Genomic DNA, 15,674 nt, shown 5'->3' on the forward strand with positions numbered 1-15,674 from the left:
ATTTCTGTGCATTAATTTTGTAATCTGCAACTTTACCAGATTCATTGATTAGCTCTAGTAGTTTTCTGGTGGCATCCTTAGGATTTTCTATGTACAGTATCATGTCATCTGCAAACAGTGACAGTTTCACTTCTTCTTTTCCAATTTGGATTGCTTTTGTTTCTTTTTCTTCGCTGATTGCCATGGCTAGGACTTCCAAAACTATGTTGAGTAATAGTGGACAGAGTGGATATCCTTGTCTTGTTCCTGACCTTAGAGGAAATGGTCTCACTTTTTCACCATTGAGAATGATGTTTACTGTGGGTTTGTCATATATAGCCTTTATTATGTTGAGGTAGGTTCCCTCTATGACCACCTTCTGGAGAGTTTCTACCATAAATTGGTGTTGAATTTTGTCAAAAGCTTTTTCTGCATCTATTGAGATGATCATGTGGTTTTTATTCTTGAATTTGTTAGTATGGTGTATCACATTGATTGATTTGTGTATATTGAAGAATCCTTGCATCCCTGGTATAAATCCCACTTGATCAGAGTGTATGATCATTTTAATGTGTTGTTGGATTCCCTTTGCTAGTATTTTGTTGAGGATTTTTGAGTTTATGTTCATCAGTGATATTGGTCTGTAATTTTCTTTTCTTGTGATATCTTTGTCTGGTTTTGGTATAAGGATGATGGTGGCTTTGTAGAATGAGCTTGGGAGTGTTCCTTCCTCTGCAATTTTTTGGAAGAGTTTTAGAAGGATAGGTGTTAGCTCTTCTCTGAATGTTTGATAGAATTCACCTGTGAAGCCATCTGGTCCTGGACTTTTGTTTGTTGGAAGATTTTTAATTGAAGTTTCAATTTCATTATTTGTCATTGGTCTGTTCATATTTTCTATTTCTTCCTGGTTCAGTCTTGGAAGGTTGTACCTTTCTAAGAATTTGTCCATTTCTGCCAGGTTGATCATTTTATTGGCATATATTTTCTTGTAGTAGTCTCTTATGATCCTTTGTATTTCTGTGGTGTCCATGGTAATTTCTCCTTTTTCATTTCTAATTTCATTGATTTGAGACCTCTCCTTTTTTTCTTGATGAATCTGGCTAATGGTTTATCAATTTTCTTTATCTTCTCAAGGAACCAGCTTTTAGTTTCATTGATTTTTGCTCTTGTTTTATTCTTTTCTATTTCCTTTATTTCTGCTGTGATTTCTTTCCTTCCACTAACTTTGGGTTTTGCTTGTTCTTCTTCTATTTCTAGTTGCTTTAGATGTAAAGTTAGGTTGTTTATTTGAGATTTTTCTTGTTTCTTGAGGTGACACTGAATTGCTATAAACTTCCTTCTTAGGACTGCTTTTGCTGCAACCCATAAGTTTTGGGTTATCGTGTTTTGATTGTCATTTGTTTCTAGGTATCTTTTGATTTCCTCTTTGATTTCTTCAGTGATCTCTTGGTTATTTAATAGCATATTGTTTAGCCTCCATGTGTTTGTATTTTTCACAGTTTTTTTTTTTCCTGTAATTGATTTCTAATCTCATAGTGTTGTGGTCAGAAAAGATGCTTGATATGATTTCAATTTTCTTTAATTTACCAAGGTTTGATTTGTTGACCCAAGGTGCGATCTATCCTGGAGAATGTTGTGTGTTCACTTGATAAGAAAGTGTATTATGCCACTTTGGGGTGGAATGTCCTATAAGTATCAATTGTCTATCTGCTCTATGTGTCATTTAAACCTTGTGTTTCCTTGTTTATTTTCTGTCTGGATGACCTGTTCATTGGTGTAAGTGGGGTGTTAAAGTCCACCAGTATTATTGTGTTACTGTCGATTTCCCATTTTATGGTTGTTAGCATTTGCCTTATGTATTGAGGTGTTCCTATGTTGGGTGCATAAATATTTACAGTTCTTCTTGGATTGATCTCTTGGTCATTATGTAGGGTCCTTCCTTGTCTCTTGTAACAGTCTTTACTTTAAGGTCTAGTTTATCTGATATGAGTATTGCTGCTCAAGCTTTCTTTTGATTTGCATTTACATGGAATATCTTTTTCCATCCCCTCACTTTCAGTCTGTATGTGTCGCTAGGTCTGAAGTGGGTCTCTTGTTGACAGCAAATGTATGGGTCTTGTTTTTTCATCCATTCAGCCAGTCTGTGTCTTCTGGTTGGAGCACTTAATCCATTTACATTTAAGGTAATTATCAATATGTATGTTCCTATTACCATTTTCTTTATTGTTTGGGGTTTGTTTTTGTAGGTCTTTTCTTTCTCTTGTGTTTCCTACATAGGGAAATTCCTTTGGTACTTATTGTAAAGCTGGTTTGGTGGTGCTGAATTCTCTTAGCTTTTGCTTGTCTGTAAAGCTTTTGATTTCTCTTTCGAATCTGAATGAGATCCTTGTTGGGTAGAGTTATCTTGGTTGTAGGTTTTCCCCTTTTATTTCTTTAAATATATACTGCCTCTCCCTTCTGACTGCAGAGTTTCTGCTGAAAAATCAGCTGATAAACTTATGGGGATTCCTTTGTATGTTATTCTTTGCTTTTCCCTTGATGCTTTTAATATTTTTTCTCTGCATTTAATTTTTGTTAGTTTGATTAATATGTGTCTCAGCATGTTTCTCCTTGGGTTTATCCTGTATGGTACTCTCGGTGCTTCCTGGACTTGGGTGGCTACTTCTTTTCCCATGTTAGGGAAGTTCTCGACTATAATCTCTTCAAATATTTTCTCAGTCCCTTTTTTTTTCTCTTCTTCTTCTGGGACCCCTATAATGCGAATGTTGGTGCATTTAATGTTGTCCCAGAAGTCTCTGAGACTGTCCTCATTTCTTTTCATGCCTTTGTCTCTATTCTGCTCCTTGGCAGTTATTTCCACCATTCTATCTTCCAGGTCACTTATTCATTCTTGTGTCTCAGTTATTCTGGTATTGCTTCCTTCTAGTGTATTTTTCATTTCAATTATTGTGTTTTTCATCACTGTTTGTTTGTTCTTTAGTTCTTCTAGGTCCTTGTTAGATATTTCTTGTATTTTCTTGATCCATGCTTCCACTCTGTTTCTGAGATTTGGGATCATCTTTATTATAATTACTCTGCATTCTTTTTCAGGTAGGTTGCCTATTTCCTCTTCATTTATTTGGTCTTACAGTTTTTTACCTTGCTCCTTCGTCTGTAACATATTTTTTTTTTTGATGGGTGGGCCTGTGTTCCTTTCTTGCTGGTTGTTTGGCCTGAGGCGTCCAGCACTGGAGTTTGCAGGCAGTTGGGTGGAGCTGGATCTTGGTGCTGAGATGAGGACCTCCAGGAGAGCTCACACCAATTAATATTCACTGGGGTGTGAGGTTCTCTGTTAGTCCAGCTTGAGCTTGGCACTCCCACCACAGGAGCTCAGGCCCAAGCCCTGGCCTGTGAAGCAAGACCCTGCAAGCCACATGGCATGGGAAAAAAAAAAAAGCAGAACAATAACAAAGAATAAAAAATAAAATTAGGAAGATAAAAAATATATTAGAAAAATTAACAATAAAAATGAAACAACAACAAAGCAAAAGAGAACCACAACAGGAAAAAATAAAAAATAAAATAAAATAAATAATAATAAAAAAATAAGAATAAAAATAAAAGGTAAAAAAGTAAATTAAAAAAATTAAATTAAAAAGTAAAAATTTCCCTGGTGCCTCCTTTATCAGTGTCCTTGCACCCACGCTGAGCTACAGCCTACCCCTTCTTCCCCAGTAGGCCTCCAAGACCTCTAGGTATGTCTCTGGACCCACTGTGTCAGCCCCATCTCTGCATGTTTTCCTCTCACCAGCAACTGTTCCTGAAGCTGGCCTGGAGCACACATGTCCAAGCAGGCCAGCTGGGGTGCAGGCCTCCACAGGTGCACCCACAGGGGCTGGCGCAGCCAGAGAAGGCCTTGGAGGGGGGCAGCACTCGGCCCACCTGGACCCGTGCAGCCAAAAGAGGCCCCGTCAGGGGTGGCACTTGGGCTGCCAGGACCCTTGCGGCCAGAGGAGGCTTTGGTGGAGGTGGGGCTCAGGGCCAGGAACTGTGAGGTCCATGGAGGTCTTGTCGGGGGCTGTTCTCACGTCCACTAGGACCTGCATGGCTGGAGGGGGCCCTGGGAGGGCGGGGCTTAGGCCCAGCACCCACGCCACAGGAAGTGGCCTTGGCAGAGTGGTGGGCACAGGGGCAGGGCTTAGGCCTGGGGTCCCATGTGGCCAGAGGGACCCCAGCGGGGGGTTTTGGTGTTCAGGCCCAGGACCCCAGCAGGCTTGCAGGGGGCTGAACGGGCAGGGGAAACGCTGGCCAAGTTCCCCTCTGATCCCCCAATCTCCCAAAGGTCCTTCTCCATCCTGCTGATCCCCTCACTGTGAGTGTACCCCTCTGAGCGTGGAAACCTCTCCCCTCCCCCAGCTCCCCTCAGGGGTTCCAGTCTCATCCCACCGCAGCTTTTCTTTCCCCTTTCCTTCCCTCCCACGTCCTACCTGGTCACACGTGGATTCCTCCCGTCCCCTTAGGTGTCTGAAGTTCCCCCACTAGTGCCTCCAGTTGGGTTTTTTTTTTTAGGTATTTCTGTATCTTATTGTCCATAATTTGCCCCAACTGCACATGCATGCAGTTATTTTTAGTCTCTTAGAGTTTCTTTGTATTTTGTTGCTCGAGGAGACATTTGTCCAGGTGCAAGCACTGCAACAAAGGGTCCCAGGGCCCAGGGCCCAGCCTGTCTCACAGGGAGCTTGATTATAGAATCCAATGCTTCCACTTTACAGATGAGAAACTGAAGCCTTGGAAAATAAGTGGGTAGTTTAAGGTCACCTAGCAAATCAGTGGTTCCATCTGGACTAGAATCACCTCCTCAGTTCCCTGTGTGATGGTTATCCCATCATATCACATTGCTGTTCTGAATTGAATCCAAATATCTGGACCCAGAATTCTCAGAGAATACACAGATGTGATAACCAAAGCACAGTCTGTGATGTTGAGGAAAAGGTGGGGAACAAGAGGCCCAGCTGCTAGAGAATTTGGGATGGGCACACATTTTTCCTTATTTTTCAAAAATAAAGAAGGTGGCTTCTCCCATCTACAGCCCTCTGAGGTCTTTATTTTAACACAGGAGAAATATACACCAGGTTAAAGAATAATAATAAGGAAGAGCTGATCACAAGGAACCGGCATGGAAAACAATTCATATCAAACTAAATTTTCTTTACTCTTTAACATGGTAAGGAAATATATTTCTTTATTCCATCATTCATTTTTTCATCTATCAACAAGGAAATATTTGAGTACCTGTTATGGGTCTCACACTGAACTAAATATATTAGGAAGATGAAAGACCACATATTTGGTTTTAAGGAGCTCAAGATAATACAACGTAACATGACCAATGCTATATATAGAAGGTAAGAGAGGATGTTGGGGAGTAGGTGCAGGTGAGCAATACCTTCCCAGTAGAAGCAATATCTATGCTGGGATTAGGGGTTTCAAAGGATGAGTGAGAGTTAGCCAGGGGACACCTTACAAGATGGTGAGAGTAGCATGTGAAGGAATAGGTTTGGTAAATTGCAAGTAGCGTAGTGCTGTCCTGTAAGTATATGGTATTTCACCAGTTGACAAAATCTATATAATAATCTTTGTGCATAATATAAACATATCAGGTAGATGGATTACTGACCAGCTGAATGGTCCCTCCCCAAGGGTAAGGAGAAACAAATTTATGTAGATGGGGCAAAGGTTTTAATTGGCTTTATCCAATTTTATTTATGAGGTTAAAAATAAAAGTACATTTTGAGCAATAGCTTAACATTGACTAATACAGAATATTCATAGATATGAAGCATTTGTTAACTACAAATTCTATGAGAATAAGCAAAGCAAGTTAAGGCTACCAATTAAAGATATTGTAGAAGATATATAAGCATCAAGTACAATATTTCTTTTTATTTTGAGAATCTATATTTATACAGATTAGAGTTTTACAAAATGGGAGGCCCAAGTGACCAGAAAGAGCACTGGAGTAGAAGGAGAGTTTTTAAATTCAAGTTTAGATGTTCCATTTAGTATCCATTCAATCTTGAGCAAATTTCTTTGGATCCATTTCTGTCTCCAAAGAGAGAGGGATGGACTAGATACTCTTTATTAAATTCCTAGTTAAAAAATTAATTTCAAAATACAACTAGTTTTCAAGAATATGATTCTTGCCCTTATATCCCAAGTTCCAAGGTCCAGTAGGAATATCAACAAATATTTCCTGAATGAATCAATCAATCAATGTTACTTCTGCATTGGCCCCAGTCGTAACCTATGACTACCATGGGCAACAGGGGCAGAACAGGTAGAGAAAATGATCTACCACAGTGGGTCCTGGTGAAAATTCCTGTTTCAAGGTTAGTCTCTCTTCCTACATTGGGAGAATGGGTAAAATCAGCAAAGGAGAAAGTATGCTTCTTAATATAACCTTTATTTACTTTTTAAAATTACCAAAGTAATACATACTCATTGAACATATTCAATATAGAAAATACAGAGAATGAAGTAAAAATTAAAACTCCTGGTGATTCTATCATCAAGAAGCTACCATTTTTCTGATTTTGGTGTAAAACCTTTCAGTCTTTTCTCTGTACATTTACACATACACTGGAGTAACCGATTGTACATACTGCTTTAAACCCATTTTCCTCCCTTTGACAATACAGCATGCATTTTTCAAGATGCTGTACTCCACTATATGAATATATTATCATTTATATAACCAATTTCCTATTGTTAAGCATTTAGGTTATTTCCTTTGTTTTCCATCTGTAAAATATTATGTGATTAAAATGTTTTAGAAATTTTTAATTTATCATGTAGGATAAATTCCTAGGCATAGAATTGCTAAGTGAGAGAATATGAACATTGTTAAGGCTTTTGAACATATTTGCCTAAATGCCTTCCAGAAAGGATCTGCCAATTTATATTTCCTTCAGCAAAATATAAAAATTCCTGTTTCCCTGTACCCTTATCTACAATGAGTATTATCAATTTAAAAATCTGTGCCAATTTTGGAGGCAAAAATGTCATAATTGTTTAAATATTCATTTCTTGTTTTGATTTACATTTGTTTAGTAACTTTAATAGTAGGTCAGCATTAAAAATAGGGCTGTACTGGAATTTCTGCCATACAGTGAAAAAAAAATAGACAAAAGATAGACACCTTACATAAGCAAAATCATTTATTTATCTGTTCATCTTCATGTATTCATTTGTTCCATTTACTGAGTGCTTTCCCTATACTGTGGCTAATTGTGAACAGTGGAAAAATAAAAGGCAAAAATACACAATCCCTGCTCTCCAGATCACAGTTAAGAAAACGAATACGTAAATTATACTTTATAATATAGTGTTATCAACACTCTAATAAAATTATATACAAAATGATAGTGGTTCAAAGATAAGCAGGAAGGAAAGGATGTTTCTTAAAAAATAATCAGACACTGAATAGGGTCGGAACCCTCAATGACTATAGGAGGCATAAGAGATACGGGGTATTTCAGAGGCAAAGAAAGGTGCTGTGACTTTTGAACCTAAGAGAAAAGTTCCAATAAATCCAATCTTACATCATAAAGACTATTACCAATTCATATATTTTCAGCTCAAAAAGAATCATATTTTCCCTTATTCAGCTGGTGGCCTGTCAACATTTTTCATTTATTGTGTAACACCAGACTACTCAATGTAACCATCTTACGACCAATTTAAAACAAATTACCAATTAAGGGGGGGAAATGACTCGTTAGTAAGTAAAGATGTAAGCAATTAAAGCAAATGAAGCATTCATCCTTCAGGAAGCTTGTTTTCAAAAAGCTATTCTTCATGGTTTATTTTGTGGTTTGCTTCCTTCAATAAGGCAGCAATCTTAGAAATAATGTCAGCATGAAGAGCTCATGACTTATTCACCTCTGACATAACTTTAGCATCTCATTGGAGTTTCCAACTGATCCAAAAATGTTTCTTCTGATCATGAGATTCTGTGGCTTCACATATTTACTTTTCTTCCCGTAAGAGGCAACAGGTTTACTGGCAGATTGCAGGAGCTGACATTCCAGGGCTTCCATTCTTTTCATTAATCAATATCGTATTTTTCTTTGTCATTCAACAAAAGTTTATTTGGAGCCCACTGCATTCAAAGCACAGCATTATGTTTTACTTGGCATTTTACAAACACTTTGAAGTGCAATATCAATATGAACAACAGCCTTACCTCTACTTCACAGAAGAGGAATAGGAAACTACAGTAATCTCAAAGCCCTATAGCCAGTAAGCAGCAAAACAGAAATTCAGAATACAGATCTTTGCCCTCTAAGCCCAGGGCTCTTTCCACATTGTGCCTTCCTTACCAGTCTCCCAGTTCCCAGCCTCTTTCCTCTCCAGCTGTCTAATTCATGTACTTAAAACACCAAAGTACCACCCACCTTCGTCAAGTCTCACTGACTCTGAGAAGCTGTCTTGACCATTTCAGTTCAAAGAATTCTTCCTCCTCTGAACTCCTATAGCTTGTTGCTCATATTATTCAACTGGTTCTAACTCAGAAAATGCTTAGTGGGATCTCTGTCTTCAATTATGAAATAATTTTAGTATCTATTTAGAAGGCACTGTGTCAGTTTATGTGGATCTACTCTGGTGCTATTCATACTTAAATTCTATTCAGTTCGACAAACATTTTGGCAACCTACTATGAGTGAGGCACTATGCTAAGAGCTGAAGACATGGTTTCTTCCCTCAAGAACCTTAGTCTAATGGGAATGTAGATATGTAAATTTTTTATGTACACGTGTACATTTATTCATTCATTTATTAATTCAGTAAGGAAACTCTAATTTACTGGCTGTGCTACCACTGGGAACAAAAAGATAAGACATGGCCTGCCTTTCAAGTAACTTGTAGTTACTTGAAAGAAGATAGACATGTCAATGTTTTCATTCATTCAATAAACATCTATTTAAACCCTTATTATGTTGTGGACTCAGAGCAAGGAACACTTATGAACACCATCCCTGTTCACAGAGCTGTTTCTCCTTTAAAGATTATAATACTCAAGGATAACTACATGCTTTTTTACATGTAAAAAGGGACCTCAGCTAGACATTCATTCATTCATTCTTGTATCTATTCCAAATCTCTCTTGGCAGTTCTTATGTAACACTTCCTTTTAGACCAACTCTAGATAATGAACCTAAGAAATATAAACTTTATAGTACTAGTAAAAACATTTCCAATGATGCTGAAATATATCTTATCTTATTCCATACAAAAACAATGTCAGCCACATTTTGGCTTTTATGCAGAGAATTAAATGGAAATTTCTAAACAGAATCTGGGCTTTCTCATTCTATTACTTTATTCACGTTTGACAGGACAAAGTGCAATTGTGGAAGCAGTGGGTTTCAAAACACGTTAGTCTGAGCTAGGGGTTCCTCTGAGGTTTCTCAGAAGTGATAGTGGCAGTGGGGGTGGTAAGAGGGAAAGACTCAGAGCTTCCTATTTCAACCAGAGCATGTCAGTTTGCCCTGTTTTACATACTGTGCTTCTAAGTACAACTTCTTTTGGAAAAGAATCCTGCTACTTAAATTAATGAAACAAAGTTTAAGAAAATCAAATAATGTAATAATACATAGTATTTTGGATTTATAATTTTTAATTATTTGTCTTAAAAAGAAAAAAAAGAGTCCTTACTATGAGGTCAAATTGGTCCACTTTTAAAGATAGCTACAGCAGCTAATGTTGCCGAGTGTTTATTAGTTGGTGCCAAGTGCACTCTAAATTGATCATCTCATTTAGTCACAGTTAATATCCTTTGGAATGACCATTTCACTATAATGCCCCACATTAATGGAGCAAATAAATCAGTTCATGTCACTGACTAATATTAGAGACTAATTTGTCAAAATGTTTGCATTTCTAAATGTAACTGATTTAGTGTATCTTTATTTTGTCATTTATTTAATTCTATTATATAATAAGTAACACTAAATGAACACAAATCCATCCTACCAAGTCCAACTGATCTGTTTTCCAGACACCAGTGTAGCTCATATTTACTGCATGCATTATTTCATTTCATCCTCAAAACAATCTTACGAGGTAAGGACTATTATTCTCATGTTACAGGTAAGAAAACTGAGGAACTAGCATGTAGAAGTAGGGACCCTAAAAAGACTGGGGAGCAGAAGGATTATGTGTGGGCAAACTTTCTGGGTGAACAGTGGGAAAAGGAGAAGAGTGTCCTCATCCCAGAAAGCTTGGTTTCACCTCAAACTTCTCGAACTGACAAGGGACAGATAGGAGTTGTCCATTTCCACATTTATCCTTCTCCTCCACTTCAGTGACCATCAAAAGGCTAGACCTCCATTCTCAATGAATGCCATAGGTATGTCTACTCACTGCTCTTGATCGTGGGTTGAGATGAAGACTATCAGCAAGAGGAGTGGGAGCAAAGATGGAGAGTTGGAATAATCTCCATAACCTTTTTGTATTTGTTAATAGGAGGGCTTTCCTGTAAGGGAAAAAGTATGAAAAGAAAATAGATTTTTGCAAAGGCCTTGACTCTGTTCTTTTTTTTTTTTTTCCTGTCTTTTTTCATTCATTGATCCATACGCTATGAACTAACCTAAGTACCAAGCCCTGTGATGGGCACTAGGAAGTACCAAAAATAAATGAGTCATGATTTCTATTATTGAAGGAAAAAGACATTTAAATAGACACAGCACAAGATATTAAGTGCTATAAGATGCTACACCAAAGCTTATTTAGGCAGGGACTATATTTTACTTATTTTTGTAGCCCCAACTCTTTATCACAAAAGATAAAGAGTGTGATAGCACAAAGTTAACAGCTCAATACATTTCCTGAATGAATGTTTTCATGACCAATATTTCTTCTGACTGGCTTCAAATTCTCTTATGCTCATATATGTGTGGACCCTCTATATAAGATCTTAACGTAACTGTAGTAAGCTATGCTTGTGTTTCCTTGGACTTCATATGCAAATATCAACTGTCGATCCTAGATATACTAAAATCAACCACTAGCCTAATTTTATGCTTTCCCAGCAACTGAAAAAATACAGTAGATAGTATACTTGTCGATTGAGAAACAAATCCATTCATTAATTGGGATTGAATATAGATACAGTAATATATTGGGCTAAATTAATCCATTCACAGCTCTTCACAGTCTAGAGGCAAGTCTGCCCTCTAGTGCTAAAACTCACAAATTGAATCAGAATAGCAATTTCCAACTATCAGAAAAAAAGAACTAGCATCAGATATATTAAAATGCAAAACTGTATTATTATCCCAAAACAAAAAGCCTCATTACAAGAATAAAACGGCATTCCTCCTTTTAAATTTGTCATATGCTTATATATTATCAATCTTGTTTCTTAAATCTCAGAGCTTCCATAACATTGTGGAACGTAATGATTTTGTGTGGAGCAGAAATGTTAACATCACATTTGTAATTGAAGAATCACAAAAGCTGACCCCAAATTTCACTAATCACGTATCTTCAATTCAGGCCTATTCTCTGGTTATACTTACTAAGTGATCTCATCCATGCCCTGACTTAAAATAAGGCTATACACCAATGATGTCATATGATATACATACATATATACATATACATATACATACACATACATATACATATATATATATATATATATATATATATATATATATAGAGAGAGAGAGAGAGAGAGAGAGAGAGAGAGAGTACACATCCAGCTCAGACCTCCCTATAACTTCAAACTCAAATATCCAACTGCATGCTCTACATTTCCCTTGGGACATCTAATAGGCCTAACTAACATAACATATCCAAAACTAAATTCGCGATTTTCCGTCCTCAAACCTGCTCCCGAGTCTTACTCATCTTGGTATATGGCTGCTTTATTCATAGTTCTTCAAGCTAAAAATCTTGGAGTCATTCTTGATTCTTCTTTCTCATACCCCACATCCAATCCATCAGCATATTCTACCAGCTCTATTATCAAAATATGTTCAGAATCTGATCACTTATTATTTCCATTGCCCTCGGTCTCATTCAAACTACGCCATTTCTCATCTGGATTACTGTATTACCCTCCTATCTAATTCTACAGACTTCCATCCTCGCTTTGATCAGAACCCTAATTGCTTCCCCCTTCATTCAATGAAAGTCTAAGTCTTTGGAAAGGCCTACAGTGCCCTACATGATTAACTACAATCAGGCACAATCATTACTCCCAATCTCTCTAACCTCATTTTCTAATCCTGGCTAATACTCTCGTCTTGCTCGTTATTGTCTCAATGATTTCCTTGCCATTTCTTAAAAACACCAAGCAGACAACCAGCTCAGAACAGTAGTCCTGAGCTGACTACAGAAAGTCCTTCTGCCTGGAATGCTCTTCTCCTGATTATCCATATGGCTTAACCGTTTACTTCTTGAGATTTCTGCGCAATATCACTTTATCAGTGTATACTCCATTTAAAATGGCAACCCTATACTCACACACTCTCCAGACCCCTTCCTCGACTTATTTTCCCTTAATAGCATGCCACCATATGATATTTTATCAATTTTAACATATTTTAACATATTTTATCAATTAAAATGAAAATCCCATAAGGGTCAGAAATAGTTGTCTATTCTATGCCTAGAACACATCTCAGAACATACTAGATGCTTGGGATTTATTGAAACATTTAGTCCAAGAGGAATATGAGTAAGTCAGATATAGTAAGTGGTAGAATAAAACAGAAAATCTCAGCTATTCCGGTTTATACAGGATGGAAAAATTTGTTAGAAAAAAAAGAACTATTCTGACTAATTGCTTTTCATTTAAATACCAAGGTGTATTCATTCAACATTTACTTAGTGCTGTGGATAGGGCCCTATTTGAATTTCACAACAATATTGGTAAGTACTATTATCGCTATTTTACAGACAATAAAACTGAAGATGACAGAAGTCAAGTGACTTGTCTAAAAGTGACATAACAAGGATGTGGCAAAGAGGAAACCAACTCAGGTTTCTTTGACATTACTTCTAAAAACTCTCTCAATATTTAAAGTAGTTTCAATGAATGATATAAATCCAAAAACAGGTCAGGTTTCTGCATTTGTAGATTAAAAATAACTGTGTATAAACTTGCTATAAGCCATTTGATTTGCATAATAGAATATGGGGAAAGTACTAAAGGTAAACTAATTGCACTTAATTCAATACTCACAAAAAATAATTTTGCTAAGTTTGATAACTTAATAACACTGTCTCTAATGACAAGCTGTTTAAATAATTTAGCCTTTCATCTTTCATGGTTCAAATGCAACTGGAAGCAATCATATGGAAGCACCTTTTCTTTTCACCAAAATATGTGATGGACTTTTATCCACAAGCTATTTTCTATATGGAAAAATAAATTATGGGTAATACCCAGTAACACTCAGTTTATTTACACACACACACACACACACACACACACACCATTGAGTCTGGGGTAAAGCTGGTTTCATACATACCCATTTTGCTTATTTTTGTTAGCTTTAAAAATAATTTTAGGGCTTCCCTGGTGGCGCAGTGGTTGAGAGTCCGCCTGCCGATGCAGGGGATTTGGGTTCGTGCCCTGGTCCAGGAAGATTCCACATGTCGTGGAGCGGCTGGGCCCGTGAGCCATGGCCGCTGAGCCTGCACATCCGGAGCCTGTGCTCCGCAATGGGAGAGGCCACAACACTGAAAGACCCCCATACCGCAAAAAAAAAAAAAAAAAAAAAAAAAAAATTTAAGTACTGTATTTGAGTATTTCATAATATCCACAATTTTAGTTTATGTGTAAAACAATACATCATGTGTGGTACAATTTTCATTATTACTTTAAACCAAAACTGCAAAGGATAAAATTTCTTCAAAATGATATAACTTGGGGAAAAACTAAGAAAATTTTAATACAACTCTTACATTTATGGACCATAGATCCACAAAATAAATAAAACAAAGCTCCAATAAAATTGGCATCGTAAGATAAGAATCCATACTCATGTTAAAGTCTAATCTTTTTACTGGATGCATTTTAAATAATATTTAACACATGATAAACCAGAACCCATGCAAAATTGAGCCATATTATAAAAGGTTTAATAAATTACAGACAAAGCACACAAAATATAAAGAAAATGATCAAACCAATAACAACTGGTCTAGGAAAGGATCAAAGGAAGCACAGTCTGTATAGGATATAAAAGATTATAAAGTGGATATAGCAAATTTATGATGTTTTATTAAGACCGATATTTGAGAAAAGGTAAATAAATTGTGCTTTAAAAGATCTAAAGATTTGGTCCAGTGAAATAAAAGTTCACAAGAAGAGTCTCTACAATTAAATAGTGAATTAGAGATAATTCACCTGAGGCTTGTGGTAGGAATTTATCTTTACATAATCTATATAAATTTGACCATAAAATTTAGACTGCTTTTTTGGGCTTCGGCAGTACTACTTATAGGTAACAATGTCTGTCAACAAAAAAGACCAAGTCTTAAGCAATTTGTTTGTCTGGTTGTTAACAGATACTTATGAAAGTAAAAAAACTACATTCATTAAAAAATTATATGATCTAGGGACTTCCCTGGCAACACAGTGGTTTAGAATCCACCTGCCAATGCAGGGGAGAGGGGTTCAAGCCCTGATCCAGAAAGATCCCACATGCCGCGGAGCAACTAAGCCCGTGTGCCAAAACTATTGAGCCTGCACTCTAGAGCCCGGGAGCCACAACTACTGAGCCCATGCACTTAGAGCCTATGCTCCGCAACAAGAAGCCACCGCAATGAGAAGCCCACGCACTGCAAGGAAGAGTAGCCCCTGCTCCCCGCAACTAGAGAAAGCCAGCGCAGCAACGAAGACCCAATGCAGCCAAAAATAAATAAAAAATAAATTTACAAAAAAAAATTATGATCCAAAATATTTAATAATCCAAATTGGCCTTTCCTCAGGATATCAAAGATATTTTGCTGTTACTTCTCTTTTCTCCTGGAGAGTAAATAAAGCCTTCTTTGAAATGTTTCCATGTAATGATTGCCAGTATCAGTCAAGAAGTTATACTACCTCAAGAAGAGAGAATTCCTCTTTAAGAATTCTTTAGACGTATAATTAAGAGATTATTTTGCCTTTTCTCTTTGTTTAACATAGAAATGCATTTAAGTTATGTATTAAAATGCCCCCAATTTATTTGATACTTTAGACATTTGGTAAGCACATGAGAGATGTGCTACAAAACTTTAGGCTATAGGAGCCTTGAAAGCCCAAACAAAACTTTATGAGATTATGAATTATCACAAGTTTTAAGTACACTTCAAGAAAGCAGTTAAAAAAAATTAGTATTCTTACTGGCTTCTCAAGCTGAGTACATAATGTATTTCAATAAATGCTTTTATAACTTCACATAAGCATTTAAGGAGAAGGGACATGTTTTGATGAAGAAATAGTTCAAAGTAAAATGTTTCAGGGCTTCCCTGGTTGCACAGTGGTTAATATTCTGCCTGCCACTGCAGGTTTGAGCCCTGGCCCGGGAAGATCCCACATGCCGTGGAGCAACTAAGCCCATGCGCCACAACTACTGAGCCTGCGCTCAAGAGCTCGCAAGCCACAACTACTGAGCCCACGCACCACAACCACTGAAGCCTGCGTGCCTAGAGCCTGT

Source organism: Mesoplodon densirostris, chromosome 7 (genome assembly GCF_025265405.1).
Source record: "Mesoplodon densirostris isolate mMesDen1 chromosome 7, mMesDen1 primary haplotype, whole genome shotgun sequence".
NCBI lineage: Eukaryota > Metazoa > Chordata > Mammalia > Artiodactyla > Ziphiidae > Mesoplodon > Mesoplodon densirostris.